This window comes from Acomys minous, assembly GCF_964271855.1.
Source record: "Acomys minous genome assembly, chromosome: 18".
NCBI lineage: Eukaryota > Metazoa > Chordata > Mammalia > Rodentia > Muridae > Acomys > Acomys minous.
Window position 1 is genome coordinate 806,137 of NC_140501.1, and position 18,864 is coordinate 825,000.

General features: G+C 38.6%; 1 protein-coding gene and 1 long non-coding RNA gene across 5 annotated transcripts in view; one reads left to right on the forward strand and one right to left on the reverse strand.

The window, feature by feature from the left end:
- ITGBL1 (integrin subunit beta like 1) overlaps positions 1-18,864 on the reverse strand; it is a 233,011-nt gene that overhangs the window by 150,134 nt on the left and 64,013 nt on the right. The window lies entirely within an intron of this gene.
- The window catches only part of LOC311589433, a 72,142-nt gene that overhangs the window by 32,126 nt on the left and 21,152 nt on the right, over positions 1-18,864 (forward strand). For all 4 annotated transcript variants that reach the window (XR_014776548.1, XR_014776549.1, XR_014776550.1 and 1 more), the window contains 2 exons: positions 15,393-15,518; positions 15,796-15,924. This is a non-coding gene — a long non-coding RNA (uncharacterized lncRNA). The remainder of the gene's footprint in view (positions 1-15,392; positions 15,519-15,795; positions 15,925-18,864) is intronic.

An 18,864-nucleotide genomic window follows, 5' to 3' on the forward strand; every position in this document is an offset into this window, starting at 1 on the left:
TGGATAATTTTGTTTGTTGGTGTTTGCTTTTTTCGAGTTATTTATATACTTTAGGTATTATCCCTTTGCTGGATGCAAGATTGGTGACAATCTTTTCCCAATCATGAGACTATCTTTTGGTTCTATTGGTTGTGTCCTTCCCTTTGCAGAAGCTTTTCAGTTTCAAGAGGTTCCATTTATTAACTATTTATCTTAAGGCTTGAGCTGCTGGTGTTCTGTTCAAGGTGTCTCCTGTGCCAGTGAGTTCAAGACTCTTCTCCACTTTCTCTTCAAATATTAGAGTAAGTGTATCTGGTTTTATGTTGAGGTCTTTCATCCATTTGGACTTCAGCTTTGTTCTGTGTGATAAATATGGATCTATTTGCATTTTTCTACATGTAGACATCTAGTTAGACTAGCACCACCTGTTGAAGATGTTTTCATTTTTTCATTGTATGCTTTTGGCTCCTTTGTCAAAAATCAAGTGTCTGTAGGTGTGTGAATTTATTTCTGGGTATTCAATTTGATTCCATTGATTAACCAATATATTTCTATGCCAGTACATGCAGTTTTTATTACTATTTCTCTGTAGTATATCTTGAAGTCAGGGATGGAGATACCTCCAGAATTTATATTATTCTTTAGGACTGTTTTAACTATTCTTGGTTTATAAATGTATGGGCGTGAAAGTATCTGCCATGTGATAGCAATGACGCACATCTTCATTAAATAATTTTATTAAAACATAATTTTTTGGCTAGAAAAATGGCTAAAAGGGTAAAGAGCTCTCTGCCAAACCTGATGTCAAGAATTTGATCCCTAGAACCCACCTAGCAAAAGGATAGAACCAACCCCTGCAAGCTCCCTCCTGGCCCCAGCTTAGCCTACTATCCAGTAAGAGATTCTGTCTTTAAGGATAAGATAACTGATGCCAGATGAACGAAGTTTACATCTGGCCTTCACATCATGCTCACACACATATGGGCACACACATGCACCTATACCCATATGAATAACACAGAGAAATATACGTGTATAATTTTTGTCTATACTATTACAATTTCTTCTTTGGCTACTTAGCAGCTCCTCTTTGCCCTCTTATCTTCTGGAAGAAATAGATCCATGAGTTTCATATGAAAAACTTCAGTTTTATTCATAACAAATATAAGTTCATAGATTTAATTACCTCTATAGTAAGATCACTGGGGTGTTGGTTTTATCTGAATTTAACTTCCTGGATTCATGTTCTAGATTTTTGTATTATATTCTTAAAGAATTTTTTCTGATGTTATAATTAGTATTCATCATTGGATGACAATGAATTTTCTTGAAACAATTATTTCTGAAACTGTAATGTGGTAAATGACCAGATGAGTTAACCTCTTATGATATTACTTTTCATATATCTATAAATATTGTCTCACCAGTTTGCAAAATTCAAGTCTTATTTTGCAAATATTATTATAAATTTAGTAGATTTGGCTGTAATAGACTGTAAAATGTCTGTGAAAAGTTTTCCTCTCCACAACAGCCACACTCAAACTGTCTTCTGTTTATACTTCCAATCTACTTGAACGTTCCTAGAATCTCCATATACTACATGAAAACCCATCTCTTTATTCATGCAGGATGATGTTCTTCGACTGACTCTCCCTCACAAACCTGCTAGCCTCTTTAGGTTGGAGACTGTATCTTATTTCTTAAATCCTCAGTTTCTATCTATATTTTGGCACAAAGTAACTAAAACAAGAAAAATACATTTGACAAGTACAGAAATGTTAAAGCAACTTAATATTGCTACAGTGCTGACAAATGGTCAAAACGGAATTTAAATTTGTCTTCCCTATCTATAAATCATACTTTTTGCAATATGACAACATAAACTGAAAGTTACAAGTCTAGGTCAAAAATCTGTTCTAAATACTTTATAATTATTCTATAATGACTCTTGCAAATATATCTCATTCATCTAACTCCTGGGAAAATTGCAGTATAGGGTCAGCATAGACATTAATAACAAGGGTTAATTCACATGAAATTTTGAAGCTTGACTCAAATTCAGTGTACATCTATGTAACCAAACTTTGACACATGATTAATAACTCTCTTGAATGTATTGAATACTTCTCTGACTAGTTGATCAAGCTGCAACCAATGAATTATAAATTATTAAGACTAAAATCCTGTCACTGTTCATGCAAAAAGTCCTTGGTTTTGCCCTCAAAAGAAGAAATAGTCAGCCTTTGGAGGCTAAGGTGAAGGTGACTGAAAACTGATTTCAGTAATTTCATGGTGACATGCATAACAACATTTATTTTCTGGGAAAAAAGAGGACAGTTTCTACTTTGTATAAAAATATGTATGTTTAAAAAGTAATAATTTAGCTTAATTGGGATTACTGTAGCAACCTTGACTGTAGAAAATTTACTGGTGTTATACTGTTCTATAGGCTGAGGAAAATAAACCTCAGGTCCACAGGATTTATATTTTCTTAATGTATTAATTATTTTTCTTTGCTATGAAAAACATCTAGCCAAAAATGACTTATGAGCAAGTTTATTTGGGCTTAATGCTGAGGAGCAATGGAGTCCATCGTGATGGGGAGGCGTGGTAGCAGCTCAAGAAGGTGATAAAGACATCTCGATCACAAGCATGGATCAGAGAGAGTTAGCTGAGAGTAGGGCTGGGCTACATCCTCTCAAATTCTGCCCCCAGTAACCTACTCCCTCCAGCAGTACTGCACTTTCTAAACCTCTGGAAGTAGCAGCATCAACAGGGACCAAATGACAAAAGGCCTGAACCTCTGGGGGGCAGTGTCATGAAAACTGACACACCTATCCACTCAACTCTTGCCAACCACATAAAACAGATGCATCCCAGACTGTCATGTAACACCAGACTTAACAATTGAATCCAGAGCTTTAGTTTGAAATGTTACGTTTCTTTAAAGACTGAATTTCATGCAAAGCTTAAATTCAAGTATTTCTTTCATTGAAGATATGCATTATGTTATAAATATTGTCTGAGATCTTGCCCAAAGTTCTGTTCAGTTCTTGGTCTTCTTTACAAATGCACAGAACAGACTAAATGCCCATATCTGGCAGCCAAGATGTATCTTGAAGTAGCCCAAGTTATTTCATTTTCATGTTTCAGGGTGAACAATGTACAATTTGAGAAAAAATATGAATTTCATATACCTCAGCAATCTAAATCACAGAGTGACAGACATCCTGCTTTTGTGTTGGTAACTCTAAATCCTAATATTTATTAAACTGGTAGGAACATTGAGTGCCAGTGTAGGATTACAGAGTAAGTTATTTATGTTTTGCCACATTTGCCAGCTCAACAAAGATACAGTAACAGTAAGATGCTATCACCATGTCTTCCTTAATAAACCATATTCTTAAGTAATCAATTTTTAGGTTAACGTCCACAGGAATGAGTATTATTATGATATAATTTTGCCATTATAGTTTATTCTCATTATATCTGTACTATAACTTATCTTAAAATACAGTCTGTATGGTTGATAAAAGCATCCTCTTTAAATGAAGATAAACAAAGAATATCTATGTATTTAAAACATATTATATATGCTTTTTAACATTTTATGTGCCAAGTAAAACATGCATCTTTTTTAAAAGTACAGTGTAGTAAATGTAAGTGTTTAAAATTAGATATCAAAATGTCATTGGTGTCGTGAGTACATCCAAATAGCATTTGTCCTTTATGTTTTCCATGGAACACTTACTGTAGCAACTTGAGATTGTAATAAAGTAACTCAACTAGAATTCATCCGTTGGGTTCAAGACATCATTATCCAGTCGAATAACCATACTAAAATAATGCAGGGTTAGTATAAATTTATTCAAGAGCTTATCTGAAGCAAATATGGGGCTAAAACAATGACATTAAGAAAGGAAGACATTCGCATTCACATAGTGTCTCTTGGGGCCACGTTATCCACTGTCACAGTCAATTGCTAACTACAACCTTGTGAGTTGTAGAAGACATCCAACATTTAGACCAGGGGGCCAAATTGAATTATCTCTAATTGCATACTTTAAATTAAGGTGTAACATCCATGACCTCTCTATTGGCACAGCTCTCAGTATTAACAGTCTCTCTCTCAATTTTGCTTCTTTCTAGCATAATTTTTAAGAAAGCCCATTGCTATATGGTTATTACCTTAAATTTATATCTGTTTAGATGTGATGTTAAATACTCTTTTCTAGATAATTTATCCTAAAACATTTAGGTGTTGTCTAATTTTTTTCCTCTTTTTCTGACAGCAAGCCTGGCTGTGGGGAGGACATGCAGATCATACTGCTGAGGCAATAAATATAGTCTGAACTCCTGATCACTTGTGAGATAACCCTATTAGACCAAGAACCACCAACCTTTCCTGAATATTTAAAAAAAAGGAAATGACTCATAGGACAAGAACAAATTCAAATACAAATAGCTAAAGTATATATTTAACCATGAAAAAAATCTTTTGAAATCCTGTATCAGTGCAGGTTAAGCCAATTGTCAATGACTGGCCTATAATCCCTATAACCCAAATAAAAATATTCATCTGGGACTTTTAGTAGGTTGATTATGACAGACTGATTTGGATAAGAATATCGTATGAGAAAAAAATGCTTTTGTGTGGCTGCATGAAGAACCTGTGGGATGAAATAGTCCCTGGGGAGCTTATAAGACACGCTACCGTCTCGGTTTGTGGCTTGTAGACAATTAGTCTTTACACGTTTACAGTTCTGGGGAAAAATATTAGGTGTTGCCAGAGGAGATGGCTGAGTGAATAAAGCATTTGCCTCCTCGTGAGCATTAGGGCCTGATTTCCATTCCCGGAAATAATGTGAAAATGACAGGCATATTTGTAATTGTGGGGGCAGAGCAGAGACAGGAGGATCCCTGTGACTTGCTGGCCATACAGTTTAGCCTAATTGGTAGCTTACAGGACAATAAAATATTCTGTATTTATAAAGATAGATGACAGTAGCACAGCTTGACATCTCAAATCATCTTCTCTTCTCTAGATGACATATATATGCATACATGTGCACCTGCACCCATACGAAGGTGAACACACACACATGCACACACAGCGTGTGTGCATGTGTGTGTGTGTGTGTGTGTGTGTGTGTGTGTGTGTGTGTGTACAGATTATTTTATTTTATTTTATTTTTAAGTGATCAGGAAAAATACTTCCTGTCTTGCTCTGGATAAATTTTCAAGACAATTTACATAGACTCACACTTCAAATCAGTCTAAATTACAGAATATCAAATGAAAGCTAAAGAATTTTCTCTAATCTTTTTTAACTGTTCAATTATTTTTTAATATTACAAATCATTTACAGATTACAATGTGTCACAGATCAGAAGCACCTGCTCTATTCTCAATTCAGTTGACCCCTTCACTAAATATCTAAAACTATCTTGACTCTCTTAGGATTTCCAAGATATTTAGAAAGAAGATAAACATGTAAGCAAAAATTTCCAAATGAATATGTCTTTGCCAAGCACCATTTTATTTTCTAATTTATAACATGAACTCCAAGCATTCTCAGGAAAGTAGGGCTTCACCAAATTATGAGAATCAATGGACCCTCACCATAAATATGTTGTATAGTTAGGGCATATTTTCTCTTTCTGTTACATGGGTGTCACTCCACCTATTAACAAACAATATTTATTATTAAAGTTTCTAAAATATACTTGAAGGTCTAACTTTATTATCACGAGCATTTACTTTAAATTTGACATGACATTCCTCACAGGCTCCTGTATTGAATATTTGATGCTAGGTATTTGGAGATGTTTTAGGAGCATCAGAAGGAAGGGTGTAGCTGGACAGGTCCGGGTCACTGAAGGAAAGCCTTAGAAGACTTTATCTAGTCCCCGGCCATTTCTTTTATGTCTGCTTCCTGACCACCATGAGTTAAATAACCCCTTATTATTTGATCATCAGCTACAAACAATTCACGAAGGCCAGTCTAAGTGCAGCAAAAGCATTGATGGCTCTAGTGAAGAAGCTGTAAAGGAAAGGAATTCTAGAAGCAAAAGCTATCAGACAGAGGCAATAATCATGGTGATAATATCATCTTCAAAACTTCCCATCCGCCCTCACTGTGCAACCACCAGGACGTTTGTTACACCTCTATATTAGGCTCACAATAAATTTCACAACCAAGCCTCTCTATTTGGACAGTAATTACTGTTGGGAAAGTCTATGTGCAGACTTTCAAGACTCTACACTCATGGTCTCCGGATTCCCAGGCTCTTCAACTCTACTTAATAAGGATTTAATTGCCTTCTTGAGCTCTAACATCTTCTGCCACTTTATGAACTTCCTGAGTTTCTCAAATGCTCCTCCTAAACTATATCCCTCTCACTTCTAAGAGACTGCCTTATTTTTCCAGAAGCACGGAAGCCAGCAGTATCTAAGAACCTGCCTTAGTGACCCGCCCTGTAAGTTACAGTGTTCATCCTCTACACTGGCCCTTCCCTACAAGTTTCCGGCTTACTGCTGATGAGGCCCTTTGCTTCCATCCCCCTGTCCTCAAGGATTGCTATCCACATTTCCTCTGTACTCTCAACTTTCTTATTTTTTAATATATTTTCCATTAGCTTAAAAGCACACCTGATTATTATCTCTCTAATAACCCAAGACAAAAACAAAACTTTCTTGTCTGAGACATGTGTGATTATATCTCATATCATCCTTACTAAGCAGATCTTTCTGAAAGCGCACCCCATACCTGCTCCTTTCCTCCTTTCCCCTTCTCTAGATCTGTATTTAGTTCAGCAATGATCCATGTCTTTCATCCATTAATCTAATGTAAACACTGCAAAAAGCTGGTGCTTATAGTAATGGGGGAAAGACATGGAATTTTACAGTAAAATCTGTGTTACACATAGAAGCATGGTACTGCATGATTGTTTGAATGCAAAATGCCAAAGGGTATGCTGCCAGTCAGTTGTCAACGGAAAAGCAAACAAACAAAAACACTTGATGTCCCACTTGACACTATGGATCCTGAATTCTCCCCTATATCTGCTTCTTTCCTACTTTTACAGATTCTTACTTTTTAAACTTAGAGAATAAGCCACAAAACTTGACTTATGCACTGCTGGGATTGAACAAGGGACTTCACTCATGCTAGGCAAGCACTCCACTCAATAAGCAACCTGCTCTGTTCTGTTGCTAGTGTTCAGCTCTGACGTGGGAACATACACGTGGGTATACTACTCTCCTCTTCCTTTCCACATACTGCACCCATGATGCCTCATGTTAACATGATGCTCCTTCAGTTTAAGACTGTGTGTTTACTTTTAACTTCTAACCAAAGACCTTAATGCATTTAAGATTTACTTAACAACAAATAAGAGGAAGAACTCAGACGTTAAGGATTATGTTTCCAAAATGTCTAAGGAAAAAACAAAGTCTTCATACAAAACTTAAGAAATCATGGAATAATTTTAAGTCTGACTTATTTTGGAACAGTGACTCAAACCTCTTGGTTGACAAGGAGGGATCACTTGAACCTTACTTATTTTAAGGAAAGAAAATCTTAACAACTTGTTGGAATCATCCTGAAAGCAGTGATGGGCACCAGCCGAGATGAGGCTGGCTCTCCCCTGGGTGAAAGGCGAAAACGTGTATCCCTTCACAACGATGGAGGTGTGGCACAGTTTTGGCAGAGAAAACCAGATAAATGTTAAGAAATCACCACTCCCTGCATTGCTACATCAAGATTTTGATATTTGACTGCAAAGGTTTTAGCTCTAAGACTAATATGTTGATGTTCTACTCAACTTTTAGAACTGCGTCTCTGAGAAAATGCGTCTCTAAGAACATATAAGATGTGTTGGCACTGGCCTAATGTCAGCTGGATATTGATTTTGACACTTGGCCCCTGGAAAAATGCCACTCAATTATATATTACTGATTTTGCATTCCACAGGAGTTTCCTTGTTTTTTATTCCAAATAATCCCAGGTCAGTTACACAAAATATATTTAAATAACTATGCAATAAAACATATCCTGTTAACAGTTAAGGCCTATTGCTCTTAGGCTTCCACAGATAATATTCCTAATGCTGGTGAGTCCTGTTATTTGGGCTCACAATTTTGTCTGTCCTTTCACTAAATCAAAACAGAGATCTAAAAAAAACAAAACAAAACAAAACAAAACAAAATTTTTTTTTGAAGTGAAGGTTTAAATTATTTTTCTTATGCTACATTTATGTAAGTCCATGTTCAGATAAGAATTTTATTTGTACAACTGCTTTCTTTCCTCACTGCTATCTTACGTACTAGGACTGAAAACACTGCCAACAGAACCACTAATCCCCAAACGTGCATTGGGTTTGCTGCTTATGATCTGCAAAGTTCTTATCTTAGAAAGAAACAATAAGATGCAATCATCATCTAGGTAGATGGGTACCTAATTCCAAGGATATACAGCTTGGTCTTCATGTGGGTCTCCTAGCAACTGGAACAGGGGCTGTCTTGGCTCTGTTGACTGCCTTTGGGTCCTTTACCCTAGCTGGGCTATGTTGTCTGGCCTCAGTCGGACAGGACACACCTAATCTTGCTGCAACTTGATGTGCCAGGGTGGGGTGGAACTCATGGGGCCTCCTGTTCTCTAAGGAGAAGGGACAGAGGGCATCAGGGACAGACTGGGAAGAGAGATGAGAGGGAGGCTGTGATCGGGGTGTAAAGCGAATGCATAAACAAACAAACAATAGAATTCCTGCATTAATTTTGTGTACTTATTTACCATTATGTCTTTAAAGGACTTAAATGATATCTGTATCATTAAAAAACTAACATCATTTCAAATATTTACTTCTCAGGAATAACTTGAGAAGAAAGATTCTTTTGATGGAAATGTGTACCTAATTTGATACGTATATTTTATTTGACTAGAGAAAAATAAAATTAAAACTTTGAAAACATCAAAAGCACTATTGAAACACATATTTTTAAGAAGGATGGGCTCCAAGCACTGCTAGGAAGTGAGTAGTTGGCCACGTTCCGGAAGCCGATACCACCTGTGTTCAGAAGTTTGCTCACTGACTTTGACTTCACACTACACTGGTTGCTAATTTTCATCTCATATCTCTTTGAGAATATTCCTGTGAAAACAGCACAATCTCTAAGCTTTAAAAAGCATACTTTGATGAGTATTTAACAACTGATTAAGTAAATGAATATTAATGATCATCAAAAACACTAATAGAAGCTTTAAACTACCAAGAAGGTGATTTCAGTTCAGGAGTAGGGAGCAGAAATATCAGAGAGCATTTATTTTCTCCTGTCTGGTCACTTCTGAAGTAACTTTTTAATTACATAGAGTAATACTGAAAATTTATGCATGGAACAAACTAAATATTCAGTTATATATTTCAACTAAGTTTACTGAATTTGGATGCCATTAAAAGTTTCTTTCTTGGATTAATTGCAACTTCTCTAGTAGTTCCAATGTGAAAACAAGACAACAAACAAAAACATGAAAGAGAAAAAAAGATAATCCACCGTAATGTCTAACATGTGATTGCCACATCCTGTACAACTTATCCCTGGCTGAGATGACACAAGAATGAAAGGACTTGCTAGAGTCATATTTTGATCTTGAAATCTCGTATGACATCCATAATTCTTAGAAATTGTTTAATTAATTCTTATTTTTATTTTCCATTTCAATTCAGATTGCAAGTTAATGAGACAGGGACACAGGTCTTTACTGCAGTCTCATCCATAGGACTGAGTCTACAATGTGGCATATCTACTCTGATTCATATGTATAGTACTATATGTGTATTGATACATACATCAAATATATGTATCCACCCACTCAGGCACACATATACAGGCAGCTAATGAGATCATACAGCAATGCTTTCATCTGCAGGGCATAATTACTATACATGACAATGTCACCATGTATACACATGCCAACTTTAATTTTAATGGAAAATAGCAAATAAATGAAACAGGAATAAGAGTAAAATTATACTTATTACAGCTATTTTTCCTTTTACATAATACATTTCTCTGAATAACATGAAGCTTGGATTGCATTCAGGGGACATGGGGGAGTTAGAGGGGAAGGACTGAATATGATCAGACTATATTGTACCCATGTGTCCTTCTTCACGTTCTATTTCTGTGACAAAAGACCATGACCAAAAGCAGCCTGGGAAGGAGATGGTTTATTTGGATTAAATGTCCCAACTGCAGCCTATCATGAAAGGAAGCCAAGGCAGGGACTTAGCCAGAGCAGGAATCTTCAGACAAGAACTGAAGCCAGGACCATGGAGGAGCACTGCTCACTGGCTTGCTCCTTGGCCTCACATTCAACTACATTTCTTTTATCAGCCAGGACTACCTGGCCATGAGTAACAGCACTCAACAAATACTCAAATGAAGGGCAAATCATGTGTGAGGCTTTTGTTAGTCCATCCCAAAAGTGATGGGTCATGCACCCGGGTCCTGTCCTTACATCCCATTCACTCTGCTACAGAAAACAAATATGAAACAAAGAACAATACAAGGCAGATTCATGTGAGTGGTGGTAGCTAACCTTCCCCACCCCCTCTCCCCCCCAGGTTCCTGCCTCCATCTGCGTCAGATGTCTGTTTTATTTCCCCTTCTGAGTGAGATTCAAGCATCCTTCCTTGGGCCTCTCTCGTTACTTAGCTTCTTTAGGTCTGTGGATTGTAGTATGGTTATCCTGATATTTATGGCTTATATCCACTTATGACTTAGTACATACCACGTTTATCTTTCTGAGTCTGGGTTCCCTGACTCAGGAAGATCTTTTCTAGTTCCATCCACTTGCTTTTAATAGCTGAGTACTATTCCATTGTGTAAACGTATTGTACTTTCTTAATCCATTCTTCAGTTGAGGAACATCTAGGTTGCTTCCAGACTATGGCTATTATGAATTAAGATGCTGTGAACATAGTTGAATAAATGTCGTTGTTGTGTGGTGGAGCATCTTTTGAGTATATACCCATAAGTGCTATAGCTGGGCCTTGGAGTAGAATTATTCCCAAATTTCTGAGAAAGTGCCAGATTAGTTTTCAAAGTGGTTGTACAAGTTTGCACTCCCACCAGTAATGGAGGAGTGTTCTCCTTTCTCCACATTCTCACCAGCATGTGCTGTCCCTTGAGTTTTTTTTTTCATTTTTTTCTTCTTTATTAATTTATTCTTGTTACATCTCAATGGTTATCCCTTCCCTTGTATCCTCCCATTCTTCCCTCCCTCCCATTTTCCCCTTATTCCCCTCCCCTATGACTGTTCCTGAGGGGGATTACCTCCCCCTGTATATGTTCATAGGGTATCAAGTCTCTTCCTGGTAACCTGCCGTCCTTCCTCTGAGTGCCACCAGGTCTCACCCTCCAGGGGACATGGTCAAAGGTGAGGCACCAGAGTATGTGAGAAAGTAATATCCCACTCTCCACTCTACTGTGGAGAGTGTTCTGACCATTGGCTAGATCTGGGTAGCGGTTTAAGGTTTACCGCCTGTATTGTCCTTGGCTGGTGCCTTAGTTTGAGCGGGACCCCTGGGCCCAAATCTGCCTATCATAATGTTCTACTTGTAGGCTTCTAGGACCCTCTGGATCCTTCTACTTTGCCATTCTCCCATGCTTCTCTCATCTAGAGTCCCACTAGAATGTCCTCCCCTCTGTCTCAGTTTCCTGGTAAGTCTTAGCCATTCTAACAGATGTAAGATAAAATCTCAGAGTCATTTTCACTTGCATTTCCCAGATGAGTAAGGGTGTTGAGCATTTCTTTAAGTGCTTCTTAGCTATTAGAAATTCTTCTGTTGAGAATTCCCTGTTTAACTCTGTAACTCATTTTTAATTGAGTTAGTTTGTTGGTGGTTAATTTCTTTAGTTGTTTTTGTGTATTTTGGGCCTATGAGGGGCTCACAGAATCTGAACCACCAACCGAAGAGCATGCATGGGCTGGACCTAGGCCTCCTACACATATGTAGCAGATGTGCAGCTTGTTCTTCATGTGGGTCCTTAACAAGTGGAGTGGGGGTTGTCTCTGACTCTATTGCCTGCATTTGGATCCCTTTTGCCTAGCTGGGCTGCCTTGCGGGAGAAGATGTGCTTAGTCTTGCTGTGTTAGGGTGGGTTGTTACACATCGGGGGCCTCTCCTCTGAGAAGAAGGGGAGAGGGGAATGGAGGATGAGACCACAATCAGGCTGTAAAGTAATGAATTAAATACATTGATGGAAAAAATCAATTTGTTTAGCAGTAACATTTTGTTTAGTTGTATGGAAGAGTTGGGAGGATAGAAGGACCAGGGCATGTGGGGGAGTGGGGACAGTGTCAGAAGCTCCACAGGGAGACCATCAATGCTGGTGGATCTGGACCCAGGGAGGCCTGCACAAACTGATGCACCAACCAAGGACATTGCAAGCAGAGAGCCTAGACCCCATGTTCAGATGTAGCCAATGGGCAGGTCATTCTGGACATGGGGAAGGGGGCAGAGAGAGGTGGGACTGCCTCTGACAGGAACTCAGGTACCAGCAATTAGATCACTGCCCCTTTGCGGAGAGGCCCAGTGGGAACACAGAGGAAGCGGGAGCAGGCTATCCAGATGAGACCTGATAGGCTGTGGTCAGAGGGGGGGGGAGGAGGACCCCACCTGTCAGAGATCTGAGGGTGGGGGGAATAGGGCAGAAGAGGGAGGGAAGGTGGGAACAGGAAGATAAGAGTGAGAGGATTACATAATATGGATAAGTTATAATAAAAAAAAGAAAATAAATAAAAATGAAGCTACATTAAGTTCTATAATTTATCTCTCATCAATAAAGTGAATGAAAACGGTGCTAGGAGGATGTCTCAGTTGATCGAGTACCCTCCACACAAACATGAATACTGAGGTTGGATCCCCAACAATGCCAAAAGAGCTAGGAAATGTGACACATCTACAACCTCGTGTTGAGGAAGCAGGAGCAGGTAGACCCCTGAAAGTTACTGACCATCTAGGCTAGCCAAAAACAGAAGGTGGAGAGCTGTTGAAGAAGAGGCCAGAAGTCAACCTCTTGTCCTCACACATACACATATGTCCACCAACACACATGTATTCATGCATATGAACACACACAAACAAAAGACTTTATAAAATAAGTCTTAAGGGGGGCAATGTAAGATAATTACACATAAACTGAGACATATCAATGACATTAATTGTACTGTGAAGGATAGCCCTAGTAGGAGGAATTTCCATCAGAAGTAGAATTCAGTTGTTCCCATTTTTAAAGCTTATGCAGGACAGGTCATTTAACTTGCAATGTGGAAGGGAGCTGGCTTTCAGATAAAAACAGCTTTCCCTCCTAATCTCATGATGAAGGCATACACTAATCACACTTAGCAGCAGTGAAAATGGCTCTCTCACCATCTCCCTTGTGCCCACACTAGACCAGGGAGGGACCACTCATTTGGACATCATCCATAGCCCTCACAGCCATCACTCTCTACTCTGCCACAACAGACGTGGTCTGAGTAGCAGCAAGTGAATCTGGTGGAGAACCGCTGTGGTCCACACGACAGATGCTAAGGGCATCCTGTGCTTCCTACCAGCTAGTCCTGAGTCACTAGAAATGACACAATGATTCGGGGACAAAAGTGGGAATCACCATGATGAAGCAATGCATGAACAGAGGATCTTATTTTCTCCTGACAGTTACAAATCTTCTAGAAACTGCCTGGTGTTCATTCATTTTAAGTTCCAGTCCTTGTCAAGAGGACAAAATAAGCAATCTTAAATGTGACCAACACATAACCTACTAGTGAATAAGCAGTGTCTTATCTTGACATTTTAGAGGTCACCTGCATTAATAAGAACGCTGTGATCTTCTGATGTGGAAAACAAGCAGTGTTGGATTAGCATGGCTCCAGAGTAGAAAATTCAGTCACTAAAGGTACATAGTATTTTAGTCACAATATGTCACCTAGAGACTAAAAGCCCATTAATGTGACATTCACTTAGCAAAAACATTTTCAGCTTCCAGTGCTGTGGGTGGTAAGCCATACTTGAGGACATCATGGAGCCAACATCAAGCTGAGTTCTTTTAGGAGGATTTGGCTGTTGTGCCAAGGAGAAGAGGAAGTCTTGAGAAAATGAAAATGCTACTTTGTCATCCAGGCCCAGCTTTCTCTCTTAGAAACAGGTGGCTTTGGGGCACTGACAGACGGCAGAAAACCTTTCAGCTGTGAAACCAGTTCTCCAGCCTTAGGCCTCACACCAATCATTCATTTTAAAGAAAAGTGACCTAGTATGGGACAAGAGTTTCATTTCCTAGGACAGGTGTGCTTTAAGCAAGGCATCTAAGGCGGCTGTATTCAGAATACAGCATTATTTCAACTGAGTGCATATTTTAAGCTTGCAGGAAAGAGAAAATATCCATGAAGGGCCTAAGATAAAGCTGGTGGGTTAGAAGGAAATGCACACAGAGATAACCACCATGGCACAGGTCCATCTGCAGCTACACAGGCGAGACTTCACCCCTTGGAAGATGTTGCCTTTCCTTCACCCATGGCCCCACCAGTCCTTGCTGTCTTTTCTCTTCCCCGCTTACGCACCTGCCTCAATAACAGGCAAATCTTCCTGTGTCTGAGGTTATGACTACTGCAATCTGGCTTTATATAAATTTCACAAAATACAAACATCATGAGATCAAGAACCCTGATTTGCTCCTGATATTCACATCTACACAACACGGATGAGACACAGTAGACACTCTCATGTGGCAGACATTCAGTAACTTTTGCTCACTGAACACACCTCTGTCTATGCCACACTAAGGAGAATCATCATTGCAGAATTATCTAAAACCCACAAGTTTTTCTTCTTCTCACAAAGCAGTTTCCACTGTTTAATTTTATTAAGTCATGATGAAGTGTGCATCCTCACCAAAGGATCCATTGCTGCTTGCAGCTGAACTCAAACTCTTCCACAATTTCTGTTGGGAGTATAGAGATCATAGTCTCCAGGATGAGGACAATGGAAACAGTACAACTCAGCTTCCTCTTCTCCCTTTTCCTACCCTCCCCCACTGCCTGCTCCTCTTCCTGTTCCCAATCCTCCTCTTACTGTGCTGGTACCGCCCCTAGAAAGTAATTAGTCTCTGATGTCTTTATCAGCACAATACAGATTTTTTTATGCTACAAAATTTGTACTTTGCCATGGACTGCATTGAGTATACCTAGTATCTTATGGAAGACCTCCCTCAGTATGGCTGTCTATGAAGACAGACTTTAATATGAAAAGTAAGACTACATGAGATCATGGGAGGGAGTCTTTTCTGAAATAACTAGTATCTTTAAAAGAGAAGGGAAATATCAGAGCCCCTGTTCTTTTCATACCATACAGAAATGAGCAGGTGAGGACACAGAGAGAATATAACATCTGCAAGCCAATGAGTGAAACTCCACCAGAAACCAACTCAGGCAGCACCACAGTCTTCAACTTAAGCCCTCAGAGCCAAGAGAAATTATGGTAAGTCATATTTTAGAAGGAAAAGTAGCTTGTGTAGGATGGTAACTGCTTTGAATGAAGAATGTAGTTTTGGGGATTGTATTTGAACTCATCACAGATGAATAATGTCTGGAAAGGAGGCTCCTACCTGTTCCTGTGGGGTGACAAGAAGACGGCTTCTGAATACTCTCCCCAGAGGATGTGATGTCTTCTGATTAACTTCTGTGAGACTCTGCTACCATTTTAGCCTCTGTACATTGCTAACTTGACCTTATCTGCTCTCCGCTCTTCCTTGCAGCCCATCACTGGCATTCTTTGTTTCATTTCTTCTATGACAAAAGCAAGGTCCTTGGCATCTGTGGGTATCATCTGTCCACTCTTTAAAGTGCATCTCCCTCATAGCAACAGTCCCCTTTGTCCTTGCCAGGTAACTGTTATGATTTACTTGGGACCATCTATAACATACACTGATTTGGGCTTCCTTAAATAAATCATCAATGCAGGCAGAGTCAATGGCCAAACTCTGCCAAGACAGGGTAAGCAAGTTCTCAGATAGTTCCTGTCTCGCAAATATGTCTGTCAGATATATTGGGCCAGAAGGCTGAAGATGATGCTCCAACATTATAGAGAGTGTTGGGTGACTTCTCAGGCAGCAAAATGACTCAGTCATTTTTTCATTTTGGAAGCTGATACCTTGCACTTCTGGTTCACTCATGTATTTGAGTTTTATTCATTTTCAAATCTCTGATGGGGTTGAAGACCAGATAGTTTAGTCTTTCAATTAAGCTTAGTAAGTTAGGGGTTAAGATGTTTCTAGATCAAAATAGAAGTTTTAAGGTAATAGAGATGAGATATGATAGATATTGATTTCCATTCAGAAATTTAGACCTAACAAGATAGGAAAGATGTTTTAAAGTTTTCCAAATACAAATAGCCAAATCACTATGAATGTAACATTTATATAATTTCTGATTGTCTCATGGTTGTTCCTGCTGTATGCAGTTTATTTTATTCATGTGTAAAAATATAAATGTATATGTTAAAAAAAAACATAATAAAAAATCATCAACTGTTTGCCACATTATAGTGAAAGCTATAGATGAGGAAAGCATTTTAACAGTTTTATTTGCTATTATCTTTTTTTCTAAAATAATGCCTTGGATTCAATGACTGAAAAAATTAATGAGTGGATAAATGAGCAACAGCTTTGTAATCTCCAGTTAGCCAGATGCTACCCTTACTGGATCAATGTTCTGTTCTATAAAGTCTACCTGAGGTTTAAAAATATACCTTGTAATATCCCACTCTATAGTGTATTGTTATTCGTTAATTTAATCACTCTTGCTTTATTTCCATGGAAATACTATTTCTGGTGTCAAGTTTTTAAGATAGAACTTGGCCACAGAAGGATTGACCTCCCCATCTGAGGGAAATGAGTTGTCTCCTTTCTCAACACATTCACCACTCACAGCCACTTCCTCCTCAGGCCCTTTCCCCAAAGTGCCTGATTAGAAATACACTATCTCTAATTACACCAGGACTCACAGGTCTTTAATGTACCCACAGGCCTCTGCCTTCACTCTCCTTGCTTGGGCACTCTAGGGCAGCCCTTACACTCTCATCTCATGTGTGTATTCCTTTCTAAATACATTCCCAAAACTCCTTGTCTCCAACGAGGTACGCCTGTGACATCCCACATGCTGTTCTTTCCTCCACGGAATGAGCAGCAAAGCCTTTAAACACACGATTAGGTGCCTCTGTTTCCATAGATTCACCCCAACAACAGGAGATGGATATTGATAGAGTAGACAGTATGTTTCCTTGCAGAAGGGTCATTTCTCCCATTTTTTAATCATAAATAACACTGGGTTTGTTTATAACTCATTACTATTTCACCCATTTCAAAGACTTGGTCTGAAATTTTCCAACTGCACAATTAAACAAAACAAGTGCTGCTCTGTTAGAAATGCTGCTCACTGGAGTGTGAAAGAAGAAGGCACCAATACAGCTGGGATTCTCACATCAGTCAAGCACTGAAGCTGACATACTATTGGCTTACTTGATAAGAAAATGTAATGAAGTTTCACAACAAAGTGCTGAAATTACTGTTTTTCATATTACTCTTATGGAATTTGTGCATAAAAATAAATAGACAGAAAAGGAAGGTGAGATTTGAGGTATAAACTCTGGTCAATCTTTAGCAAATCCTTCTTTTATTCATGTTTTTATTTCATCATTAGCAACACAAGCTTAGGGTTAGGTTCTTCCCACAATGATTTATATGCACACACACATGCATAAGCCATTGCCTCATGTTCAGAGACTGTGGTTTACACTTGTGGCTTTGGTAACAGACTGTGATGTGTTGCTACAGCAGTGAGTAAACAGCGCACATGCAACATTGATGTGGAAATGAAGTCGCCCTTGCATCCCACTTGCTAAATCAGTATCACCACCATCATAGCCATTATCCTCATCAACAGATCATCACTTAGAGCAGGTCCTCTGCTAGGTGCTTTTCATAGAGTGTCTCATTAATCCTAAAAAATATGCAGAAGCACCTACTCACACATGTCCCATCAAGCCTAAAATAAGCAACCAAATAAAGGAGCTGATATTATTTACTCTTTGCATTTAGAAAAAGAAAACCCAGTTGTGGGCCTAGACTGGGATTATCAGGAATTGAACTTTCATATATCAACTCTTGTATTTTTTTTTCTTTTAAATCAGGAGGGGCGCTCTGTACTGTGCAATAAAGCAACCATTCTTCATGAAATGCTAGTTGAGTTTAAATTAATTGATATAATAAAAATTAAAACTTCACTGGTTTATTTGCTGTGACTTCGTTCCAAGTGCTCCCTGGGTTTTCATCCTGTACAGATAAGAGTATTCTCATCCAGCAGTCCCAGGTTAGAACATGGTCAGGTTAGGCCTTTATTATGATTTCAAACATTTATTTTGAGCGCATAACACTCATTTTATTTTATCAATTTAATGCCCATTAAGTAATATAAGATTGTACCATATGTGAAAGTGAGCATGTGTGTGTGTGTGTGTGTGTGTGTGTGTGTGTGTTCACAATCATCTGTTTCAACCATGAAGAACTGATAACTACTTTCCATTCATATGACTTGGTGTAGTGTTGAGCATTTCATGTAAATTTTAACTGTGGATAACAAGCTAAATGAGCTAGGGCAAATTATTTGAGAAGCTTCTCCCATTTGTAAAATGGAAATTAAATAACAAAACCTCTAAAAGACTATTGCTCTACTGTGGGGAGGCAGGCAAAATTCTGCCGTGTCAGAAATCCTGTGCTTAGGCTCTATGCTGTGACCTTCGAGTTGCTGACCTTTACCTCACCACGAGG